Here is a 12,409-nt window from a genome sequence, read left to right as displayed (position 1 = left end):
AAAAATCCAGTCCTAAGTCTCCATAAATTATCCTCCTAAATTTATATTTTGGTTCATTCTCAGTGACAGGGCTTTCAGTGCCTGAGTGGTATTGAGGGCCCCTTCAATATCTGTAGCTTGGGCTCCTGTCACTGACATGGTGTGGGTATCTCACAGCCTTGGCTGTTTTTACCAGTTTATCAAGTCCCAGATGAACCATGCTCAGAAGGGCCCCACACTTGCTTGGTTTCATGCTCTGATATTGCTGTCTTAATATTCTTAATGATTTTATCTTTGAACTTACGTTCTGTAAGTAAAGTTTATGGGACAATAAAATATACGCATGAGCAGAGGAGACGTGTGCAATATGTGTGTCTGCCACCATTCCTGCTGCCCCATTCACATCTAGTTTTCACCCTGCTTATGGTGTGCTTTCCATGACATGCTTATTTGGTACCCATTTGGAGTCTTGCTGTGTTCCACCAGAATTCTGTGCTACTGGTCACATCCAAGACTAAGTGAAGGTGTTAACAGATGTGGAGGCCATGCTTTCCATTTGAATCTGAACTTACTTCTAACACAGAAAGAAAGTGTTGTTTTTTAAGAAACAAGAATGTCCAAGGAATCTTATCATATCCTTTCTTACTCGTGTTACTTCCCAATATTAGCCAAACAGTCTGCTGAAAAAGATGACATGTATGAAAAAGAGAAGAGAGAACAACCCACAGAACCCATTTAGGACTCATCCTAATCTAGTATGATGTCATCTTATCTCAATTCTATCTGAAAAAATAATTTACTTGGGCACATTCACAGGTTCCAGGTGAACATGAATTTGGGGAGGACACTATGCACCCCAGTGCAAATACTTTCAACAAGACTTTTTCTTTGCAGTTTGAACAAGAGGCACTATATTTTCATTTTGCACTGGAGCCCACACATTATGTCACTTGTTACTGTTAGAGCCCATGTTGGAAAATGGGGCTTCATGACATAGCCAAGTGAGTCTGTCAACTGAATTCTAGAGTTATCCAGACTTACCCACTTTGTTGCAGCAAGTTGGTTCCAGGCAAAGCCAGGTGAGAGGGGCATGTCCACAGTGGAGCAGAGAACTTCTGTCTCTCTATCACCAGACTCACTCCCAAGAGGAAGGAAAGAAGAGCTTAGCAAAGCATGGCCAGTTATTCTTCCCAACTTTGCCCGTCAGGTAGGTCACCTCACCTAGCCAGTGTCAGTGAACATAAGAGCAGGGAGGTTAAAAGTTACACTAATCAAATTCCCTTCACATGCTGGTACCCGTAAGAATGAGAAGGGAAACTGTCACTAATGCTCCCCTGGTGTTTTCAATCTCTTAACCCACTCAACGATGCTTTTAAGCCTATAATTAATGGAATATGGCTCTCCCTTCAGGAAAGAATAGACCTTTATCAGGACAGCCCTGCTCACACTTTTATGGGGCTACTCGTTTGAGTGGCCTCCAGGAACTGCTGGTGGATGCCTTAGAGTTTCATCCCAGAAGTCTCTGATATGGGTGAGAAATTGCATTAATTCAAATGAACTCCAAGGCTACTCATATACAATGATCAGAAACAACTTTTTGTTCTACCAGCCATCCACAACATAGCTAACCATAGACATTTGATGAGGTCAAATGACAAACTAAGATTAAATACATAAAAGCATCCAGTAATACAATTCAGAAATCATAGAAATGTTGCAAATTTGTAAGTACACCTTTGCCAGTATCAAATTCTTCACAGACAAATTAAAAGGGCACACATGACACGCTCTTATGAATTAAGGTTCCAAAGTATTAAATCCCAATTTTGAAATCAAGTTTCCTTGTTACTGTGGGTTAAAAATCCAAAGTCCTAAATGTCCATAAACAATACTCCCAAATGTACATTTGGTTCATTCTCAGTGACAGGGCTTTCATTGCCTGAATGGGACTGAGGGCTCCTTCAGTATCTGTAGTTTGGACTTCTGTCACTGACACGGGTGTGGGTCTCTCAGGGCCTTGGCTGTTTTATCAGTTTATCAACCCTCTCATGAACCATGCTTTTAAAGAGTCTAAAGAGTTACTAAGATACAATTTGATTTTACAGCACTATCCCCAACATTTAAAAACAATCTCAAAAGCAAGCCAATCCCCCACTCTTAGAAGAGTGAAACTAGGCACATTTTTGTTCCCGGAATCCAGTCAAGACTTTGATCAAAGAACATAGCGGAAACTCAATGGCATTTGAGAGAAAGAGAAAGTCTCTTTGGTTTTAGCCTCACTAGAATGTCCATTAGTCTATGCCATTTAACTGAAATTTCTGACCTGCGAACTTCGAACCAGGAGGAAACTTTTAGCTTGACATTGATTTGTCACTATGAATTTGCCATGTGCAGTGCACAGCCCTGAGCATCTGTCACACATGGACTCTTGCGTTATCCTTCCTCTTTGATGACCTTGTTGTTTACACTGCAGTACTGAACTGTTTATGGGTTCTGTCGAGTGACATTACACCTCCAGGTCTGAGGCGTAGATTTGACAGTCCTATGCCGCCATGGCCATTTTCACTGCCTCCTGCTATGGAACTACATAGACCAAAGGCGGCTGCCTTTAGGACAACATTTCTTTCTCCAATATAATTGACAAATCCAGTGTCAGCTTGGGTCCACATGTGAAGGGCGTCACTTGAGCCTACGGTAGACCATATGTGTCAGTGCCGACAAGTTCTATAAAACATGTTTTCCTTATAATTGAGTCTTTGTCTCAGTCAAGCCTGCTTGGGAAAAACTGTACCTGAAGAGTAAGGCAAGGTGGACGGCTGCCTGAGACTTTCCTGCCCTGTAAACTCCTGCACACTCTCAAGTCAAGTGCCAGGTAAAGGTCTCTGTATACTAAAGACCCTCCAGGTGCCTTATTCATTCCGCTCCAGGTATTGCTCAGTCACCTGCAACTCCCTAATGCCCCTTTTCTTTATATCAGACCTTTACTTAAGTGGCTCGAAAGAAACAGCCACTCTCCCACACCATAAGCTGCAGCCATCAGCCAAAATCAAAGTATCTTATGGCTGGTGTAGTGGGTTGGATGGTGGCCCCCAAAAGGATATATCCATGTCCTAAGCCTTGACTGTTACCTCATTTGAAAAAAAAAAGGGTTTTGCAAACGTCATTAAGGATCTTGAGATGGGATTTCCATCCTATATTAGCTGGATGGGTCCTAAATAGAATGACAATTGTCCTTAATATACAAGAAGGGCAGAGGGATATTTGAGACACACAAAAGAGAAGATACAGACACAGAAAGGGGGTGATGTGAAGACACAGACCAAAACTGAGTGATGTGGCCTCAAGCCAAGGAAGCTGGCAACCACCAGAAGCTGAAAGAGGCAAGGGATAGAATCTCCCCTAGAGCATCAGTAGGGAGAGCAGCCTTGCTGACACCTTGACAGCACACTTCTGGCCTCTACAACTGTGAGATCGTAAATTTCTATTGTGTTCAGCCTCCAAGTTTATTAGTCTCCCAGCAAGCACGGCACATTTATACAGCATGCATTAAACGTTTTCTAAGCTTCAGCAGTTTACTGCACAAACCTAAATATTTTCAAACAGTCAAAGGTTTCAACATCCCACCATACATTAAAGACCAAGGCAGTAGACTACCTTCCTTGGCAGTAACAAAAGATTTTCCACATGGACATTTTCCTCTCCAAAATGTCTGCTCCTTTCTTTTTATTTCTCAGTGTTCCCAGGTAATGCACCAAGTGTCAGGAACTTCTAATTACCTTTCAGCAAGTACAATGCCTTAATTCCATTTGGTTTGGAATAAATTAGGAAATAAGATAAAAGAGAAAAGATGGAGGGCCGAATATTCCTGTTACTCTTGATAACCCTGGCTTGAGAATCCAGTTTGAATGAAATGATCACATAACTGAACCGCAGAATTGGGCAGATTTACTAACTAGTGATACACAGAATGAGAGAAACAGAAGACACTCACACTCTCAAGGGAGAGAACAGAATTAGTCAAGACAAGCATGCTCACTTAATTCTTTTCAAGCTTTCTATATGTCACTTGATCACCCTGGGGCAGAGTCAGTAAAAAAGCAGCGCTGATAGGACCCTACGAGCTCTCTTGACAGGACTGAAACATCAGGAGCAGGAAAGCAACATTCCCTCACTCCCCACCACCGCCACCCCCAGCAGTAAAAATATGATCATCCACATAGACAATGTAAAGAAATCAGAAACTACGCTAACTCTGATTCACTCTTAGTATACCAACAGCTAATCGGGAGCCTTGTGAAAAAACATCTTGATTAGTTGCTAATAAAACTCCTTAGGGGCCTGGGGGAAGATGGCGGAAGAGTAAGACACGGAGATCACCTTCCTCCCCACAGATACACCAGAAATTCATCTACACGTGGAACAGCTCCTACAGACCACATTCTGAACGCTGGCAGAAGACCTCAGACCCCCCAAAAGGCAAGAAACTCCCCATGCACTCTGGGTAGGGCAAAAGAAAAAAGAATAAACAGAGACAAAAGGATAGAGACGGGACCTGCACCAGTGGGAGGGAGCTGTGAGGCAGGAAAGGTTTCCACACACTAGGAAGCCCCTTCAAGGGCAGAGACTGCAGGTGGCAGAGGGGGAAAGCTTGGGAGTAGCGGAGGAGAGCACAGCAACAGGGGTGCGGAGGGCAAAGCGGAGAGATTCCCGCACAGAGGATGGGTGCCGATCGGCACTCAGCAGCCGGAGGCTTGTCTGCTCGGCCACCGGCGCGGGCGGGGCTGTGAGCTGAGGCTCGGGTTTCAGGTTTCTGTCGGGAGCACAGGGAGAGGACTGGGGTTGGCAGCCTGAACACAGCCTGAAGGGGTAAGTGCACCACGGCTGGCCGGGAGGGAGTCCGGGAAAAAGTCTGGACCTGCCGAAGAGGCAAGAGACTTTTTCTTCCCTCTTTGTTTCCTGGTGCACGAGGAGAGGGGATTAAGAGCGCTGCTTAAAGGAGCTCCAGAGACGGGCGCGAGCCGCGGCTAAAAGCGCGGACCCCAGAGGCGGGCGTGGGATGCTGGGGCTGCTGCTGCCACCGCCAAGAGGCCTGTGTGCGAGCGCAGGTCACTGTCCACACTCCCTTTCCGGGGAGGCTGTGCAGCCCGCCACTGCCGGGGTCCCGGGATCCAGGGACAGCTTCCCCGGGAGAGTGCACGGCACACCTCGGGCTGGTGCAACATCACGCCGGCCTCTGCCGCCGCAGGCTCGCCCCGCACTCCGTACCCCTCCCTCCCCCAGGCCTGAGTGAGTCAGAGTCCCCGAAGCAGCTGTTCCTTTAACCCCATCCTGTCTGAGCGAAGAACAGATGCCCTCCGGCGACCTACATGCAGAGGCGGGGCCAAATCCAAAGCTGAGCCCCGGGAGCTGTGCGAAGAAAGAAGAGAAAGGAAAATCCCTCCCAGCAGCCTCAGAAGCAGCGGATTAAAGCTCCACAATCAACTTGTATCCTGCATCTGTGGGATACATGAATAGACAAGGAATCATCCCAACTTGAGGAGGTGGACTTTGAGAGCAAGATTTATGATTTTCTCCTCTTTTCCTCTTTTTGAACAACACAATAAGTGAAATTAAAAATACTCTAGATTGGATCAATAGCAGAATAACTGAGGCAGAAGAACGGATAAGTGACCTGGAAGATAAAATAGTGGAAATAACTACTGCAGAGCAGAAGAAAGAAAAAAGAATGAAAAGAACTGAGGACAGTCTCAGAGACCCCTGGGACAACACTAAACGCACCAACATTCGAATTATAGGGGTTCCAGAAGAAGAAGAGAAAAAGAAAGGGACTGAGAAAATATTTGAAGAGATTATAGTTGAAAACTTCCCTAATATGGGAAAGGAAATAGTTAATCAAGTCCAGGAAGCACAGAGCGTCCCATACAGGAAAAATCCAAGGAGAAACACGTCAAGACACATATTAATCAAACTGTCAAAAATTAAATACAAAGAAAACCTATTAAAAGCAGCAAGGGAAAAACAACAAATAACACACAAGGGAATCCCCATAACGTTAACAGCTGATCTTTCAGCAGAAACTCTGCAAGCAAGAGGGGACTGGCAGGACATATTTAAAATGATGAAGGAGAAAAACCTACAACCAAGATTACTCTACCCAGCAAGGAGCTCATTCAGATTTGATGGAGAAATTAAAACCTTTACAGACAAGCAAAAGCTGAGAGGGTTCAGCACCACCAAACCAGCTTTACAACAAATGCTAAAGGAATTTCTCTAGGCAAGAAACACAAGAGAAGGAAAAGAACTACAATAACGAACCCAAAACAATTAAGAAAATGGGAATAGGAACACACATATCGATAATTACCTTAAATGTAAATGGACTAAATGCTCCCACCAAAAGACACAGATTGGCTGAATGGATACAAAAACAAGACCCATATATATGATGTCTACAAGAGACCCACTTCAGACCTAGAGACACATACAGACTGAAAGTAAGGGGATGGAAAAAGATATTCCATGCAAATCGAAATCAAAAGAAAGCTGGAGTAGCAGTTCTCATATCAGTCAAAATAGACTTTAAAATAAAGACTATTAGAAGACACAAAGAAGGACACTACCTAATGATCAAGGGATCGATCCAAGAAGGAGATATAACAATTGTAAATATTTAGGCACCCAACATAGGAGCACCTCAATACATAAGGCAAATACTAACAGCCATAAAAGGGGAAATCGACAGTAGCACATTCATAGTAGGGAACTTTAACACCCCACTTTCACTAATGGACAGATCATCCAAAATGAAAATAAATAAGGAAACACAAGCTTTAAATGATACATTAAACAAGATGGACTTAATTGATATTTATAGGACATTCCATCCAAAAACAACAGAATACACATTTTTCTCAAGTGCTCATGGAACATTCTGCAGGATAGATCATATCTTGGGTCACAAATCAAGCCTTGGTAAATGTAAGAAAATTGAAATTGTATCAAGTATCTTTTCTGACCACAACGCTATGAGACTAGATATCAATTACAGGAAAAGATCTGTAAAAAATACAAACACATGGAGGCTAAACAATACACTACTTAATAATGAAGTGATCATTGAAGAAATCAAAGAGGAAATCAAAAAATACCTAGAAACAAATGACAATGGAGACACCACAACCCAAAACCTAGGAGAGGCAGCAAAAGCAGTTCTAAGAGGGAAGTTTATAGCAATACAATCCTACCTTAAGAAACAGGAAACATGTCGAATAAACAACCTAAACTTGCACCTAAAGCAATTAGAGAAAGAAGAAGAACAACAACAAAAAAAACCCAAAGTTAGCAGAAGGAAAGAAATCATAAAAATCAGATCAGAAATAAATGAAAAAGAAATGAAGGAAACGATAGCAAAGATCAATAAAACTAAAAGCTGGTTCTTTGAGAAGATAAACAAAATTGATAAACCATTAGCCAGACCCATCAAGAAAAAAAGGGAGAAGACTCAAATCAATAGAATTAGAAATGAAAAAGGAAAAGTAACCACTGACACTGCAGAAATACAAAAGATCAGGAGAGATTACTACAAGCAACTCTATGCCAATAAAATGGACTACCTGGAAGAAATGGACAAATTCTTAGAAATGCACAACCTGCCAAGACTGAATCAGGAAGAAATAGAAAATATGAACAGACCAATCACAAGCACTGAAATTGAAACTGTGATTAAAAATCTTCCAACAAACAAAAACCCAGGACCAGATGGCTTCACAGGTGAATTCTATCAAACATTTAGAGAAGAGCTAACACCTATCCTTCTCAAACTCTTCCAAAATATAGCAGAAGGAGGAACACTCCCAAACTCATACTACAAGGCCACCATCACCCTGACACCAAAACCAGACAAGGATGTCACAAAGAAAGAAAACTACAGGCCAATAACACTGATGAACATAGATGCAAAAATCCTCAACAAAATACTAGCAAACAGAATCCAACAGCACATTAAAAGGATCATACACCATGATCAAGTGGGGTTTATTCCAGGAATGCAAGCATTCTTCAATATACGCAAATCAATCAACGTGATATACCATATTAACAAATGGAAGGAGAAAAACCATATGATCATCTCAATAGATGCAGAGAAAGCTTTTAACAAAATTCAACAACCATTTATGATAAAAACCCTGCAGAAAGTAGGCATAGAGGGAACTTTCCTTAACATAATAAAGGCCATATATGACAAACCCACAGCCAACATCGTCCTCAATGGTGAAAAACTGAAAGCATTTCCAATAAGATCAGGAACAAAACAAGGTTGCCCACTCTCACCAATCTAATTCAACATAGTTTTGAAAGTTTTAGCCACAGTAATCAGAGAAGAAAAGGAAATAAAAGGAATCCAAATCGGAAAAGAAGAAGTAAAGCTGTTACTGTTTGCAGATGACATGATACTATACATAGAGAATCCTAAAGATGCTACCAGAAAACTACTAGAGCTAATCAATGAATTTGGTAAAGTAGCAGGATACAAAATTAATGCACAGAAATCTCTGGCATTCCTATACACTAATGATGAAAAATCTGAAAGTGAAATCAAGAAAACACTCCCATTTACCACTGCAACAAAAAGAATAAAATTTCTAGGAATAAACCTACCTAAGGAGACAAAAGATCTGTATGCAGAAAATTATAAGACACTGATGAAAGAAATTAAAGATGATACAAATAGATGGAGAGATATACCATGTTCTTGGATGGCAAGAATCAACATTGTGAAAATGACTCTACTACCCAAAGCAATCTACAGATTCAATGCAATCCCTATCAAACTACCACTGGCATTTTTCACAGAACTAGAGCAACAAATATCACAATTTGTATGGAAACACAAAAGACCCCGAATAGCCAAGGCAATCTTGAGAACGTAAAACGGAGCTGGAGGAATCAGGCTCCCTGACTTCAGACTATACTACAAAGCTACAGTAATCAAGACAGTATGGTACTGGCAGAAAAACAGAAAGATAGATCAATGGAACAGGATAGAAAGCCCAGAGATAAACCCACACACATATGGTCACCTTATCTTTGATAAAGGAGGCAGGAATGTACAGTGGAGAAAGGACAGCCTCTTCAATAAGTGGTGCTGGGAAAACTGGACAGGGACATGTAAAAGTATGAGATTCGATCCCTCCCTAACACCATACATAATAGTAAGCTCAAAATGGATTAAAGATCTAAATGTAAGGCCAGAAACTATCAAACTCTTAGAGGAAAACATAGGCAGAACACTCCATGACATAAATCACAGCAAGATCCTTTTTGACCCACCTCCTAGAGAAATGGAAATAAAAACAAAAATAAACAAATGGGACCTAATGAAACTTCAAAGCTTTTGCACAGCAAAGGAAACCATAAACAAGACCAAAAGACAACCCACAGAATGGGAGAAAATATTTGCAAATGAAGCAACGGACAAAGGATTAATCTCCAAAATTTATAAGCAGCTCATGCAGCTCAATAACAAAAAAACAAACAACCCAATCCAAAAATGGGCAGAAGACCTAAATAGACATTTCTCCACAGAAGATATACAGACTGCCAACAAACACATGAAAGAATGCTCAACATCATTAATCATTAGAGAAATGCAACTCAAAACTACAATGAGATATCATCTCACACCAGTCAGAATGGCCATCATTAAGAAATCTAGAAACAATAAATGCTGGAGAGGGTGTGGAGAAAAGGGAACACTCTTGCACTGCTGGTGGGAATGTGAATTGGTACAGCCACTATGGAGAACAATATGGAGGTTCCTTAAAAAACTACAAATAGAACTACCATATGACCCAGCAATCCCATTACTGGGTATATACCCTGAGAAAACCATAATTCAAAAAGAGTGATGTACCAAAATGTTCACTGCAGCTCTATTTACAACAGCCCGGAGATGGAAACAAGCTAAGTGTCTATCATCAGATGAATGGAAAAAGAAGATGTGGCACATATATACAATGGAATATTACTCAGCCATAAAAAGAAATGAAATTGAGTTATTTGTAGTGAGGTGGATGGACCTAGAGTCTGTCATACAGAGTGAAGTAAGTCAGAAAGAGAAAGACAAATACCGTATGCTAACACATATATATAGAATTTAAGAAAAAAAATGTGATGAAGAACCTAGAGGTAAGACAGGAATAAAGACACAGACCTGGGGCTTCCCTGGTGGCGCAGTGGTTGAGAGTCTGCCTGCCGATGCAGGGGACACGGGTTCATGCCCCGATCCGGGAAGATCCCACATGCCGCAGAGCGGCTGGGCCCGTGAGCCGTGGCCGCTGAGCCTGCGTGTCCGGAGCCTGTGCTCCGCAACGGGAGAGGCCACAACAGTGAGAGGCCCGCGTACCGCAAAAAAAAAAAAAAAAAAAAAGTTTCCGGATCAACCTGAACCTGATCATTTGGGTAACCCTAAGGCAGGCAGTTCTTGCAGTGCTTGTTTTAGCCTTATAAAAACCTGCTTGTGTTTATCTTCCCAAGCAAAGGATTCAGGAACTAAATCTTTAATAAGTTCACAGAGTGGAAGAGGTAACAGAAAAATTTGGAACCTAGAGCTTGCAATAACCAGCTAAACCTAGAAATCCACAATGCTAGCACTTAGTTGTGAGTCTAGGAAGTTCCTGTATCAGCCTAATTCTCTCTGGAGATAGCTGAATTCCTTCAGTGCTTAGATTACGTCCTAGGTAATGAACAGCGTCTACGGATAATTGTAATTTTTCCTTTGTTCTTTCTCAGCTAACTGTTGCAGCAAATAAATGGAATCTTTTATGAATGCCTTATGGAATCTTTACAGTAGCTGAGTACCGCAGGAGGTTATCTCCATATGGTAAAAAGGCTGATTTCTCAGGGAACTAGAGGGTACTTAAATCTTGGTGAAGTACTTGGGAGGAAAAAAGAAGGAGTCCCAGTGAAGCCTTGAGGCATAGAAGTGCAGGTATATTGTTGATTGTTCCAAGTAAAGCCATGTAGATATTGGCTGTTGGGTCTCCGGGATGCTGAAGAAAGGTGAACAAAGATCTCCAACTGTAAACCATTTCAACTCAGTTCAAGCTTGTGACACAAGGGTGGCTAGGTTTGGAACAACAGGAAAACAGGGAAAAACTATTTTTATTAACAGCTCCCAAGTCCTGGACAAATCGCCATCCTGCCAGGTTTCCAACCAGGCAAGATTGGCATGCTGCAGGGACGAGTACACGAATGATTACCTCCTGGGCAATTAGGTCTTCTACAATAGCTATGGGACCTTGTATGACCGCAGGCTTTAATAGCTGTTGAGGAAACCTAGGGAGAGGTTTAGCTACGTCTATCTGAATCTTTGTAGGTTTGCATTTTTTTATTCTTCTGATGTTAACACTGTCAGAAGTAGCCCCCAAATTTGCAGGCATCTCCATCCAATTAGGGAACTTTTGTTGAACTTCCGCTTTTAGGTCCAGGACAGATTGTAAGGAACATAACTGATCAGGTTCACGTTGATCAGGAAATTTTAAGGTGAGATCTCCACTGGAGGCAAAATGTACTGGCCCTTTGAAGTTAGAAAAGAGATCTCTACTGAATAGATTAACTGGGGCTATACTGCATAGCAGAAAGGAATCTTGGTTGAGATAAAAATTCTCTCTGAACTGTATTAGGTACTCCCACTATGGAAACATCCTCTTTACTCAGAGGCACCTGTTGTTCTTTGAGGGTGGGATTTAGAGTAGAAAGCACAGCTCTGGTTAGGGCTAGGGGTAGGGTGTTAAAGGGTTAGGTAATTATGTTTACAGTTAGGGTTAGAGTTTAATGTAGATTTCAAAGTAAAATATGAGAGTGGGGTTTCAAGTAGAAAGCATAGCTCCAGTATCAACTAAAATTTGGCCATTTTTCATTATATTTTCCTCTGGGCTGTTTAAGGTCATTGCTGCTAATAGTTTACCAGAGAACCTCTGGAGTTCTGCCAACTAGGGGAGAGGGTCACGGGGGGCCCTCCCTTTGAGACAGATATCAGAGCATTTGTGAAGAGTTTGCATAGGACCTTTGAGGACACCTCTTTTTCCAGTGTCCTCACTGATTACAAATGAAACATCAACTTTGGGTCATCAAATTGATCATGGACCCCTAGGAGGTTGTAATGGGGGAGGCCCAGGTGTCATTTTGTGTCCCTTGCCTTAGAGCTGTTGCAACTGTAAGGCTATGAGCTTGGTGGATTTCTGTTTGTGGTCTTGCTCCAAGGTCCTTTCAAAATGCTCAGCTATAGTCACGAGTTCAGTCAGGCCTATAGCCTCCCACCCTCTTTTCTGCCCTTTTATCAATCCACTCATCTCAGAAGATAATCCACTTACAAAGAGGGCAGTTAAAGCAGGCTGAGTGGCCTTTTTATTCCTTGGAACACCAACTG

The sequence above is a fragment of the Mesoplodon bidens genome (assembly GCF_964165515.1).
Source record: "Mesoplodon bidens genome assembly, contig: HAP1_SCAFFOLD_1071, whole genome shotgun sequence".
Classification (NCBI taxonomy): Eukaryota; Metazoa; Chordata; class Mammalia; order Artiodactyla; family Ziphiidae; genus Mesoplodon; species Mesoplodon bidens.
Note: the sequence above shows the minus strand (reverse complement) of the source record.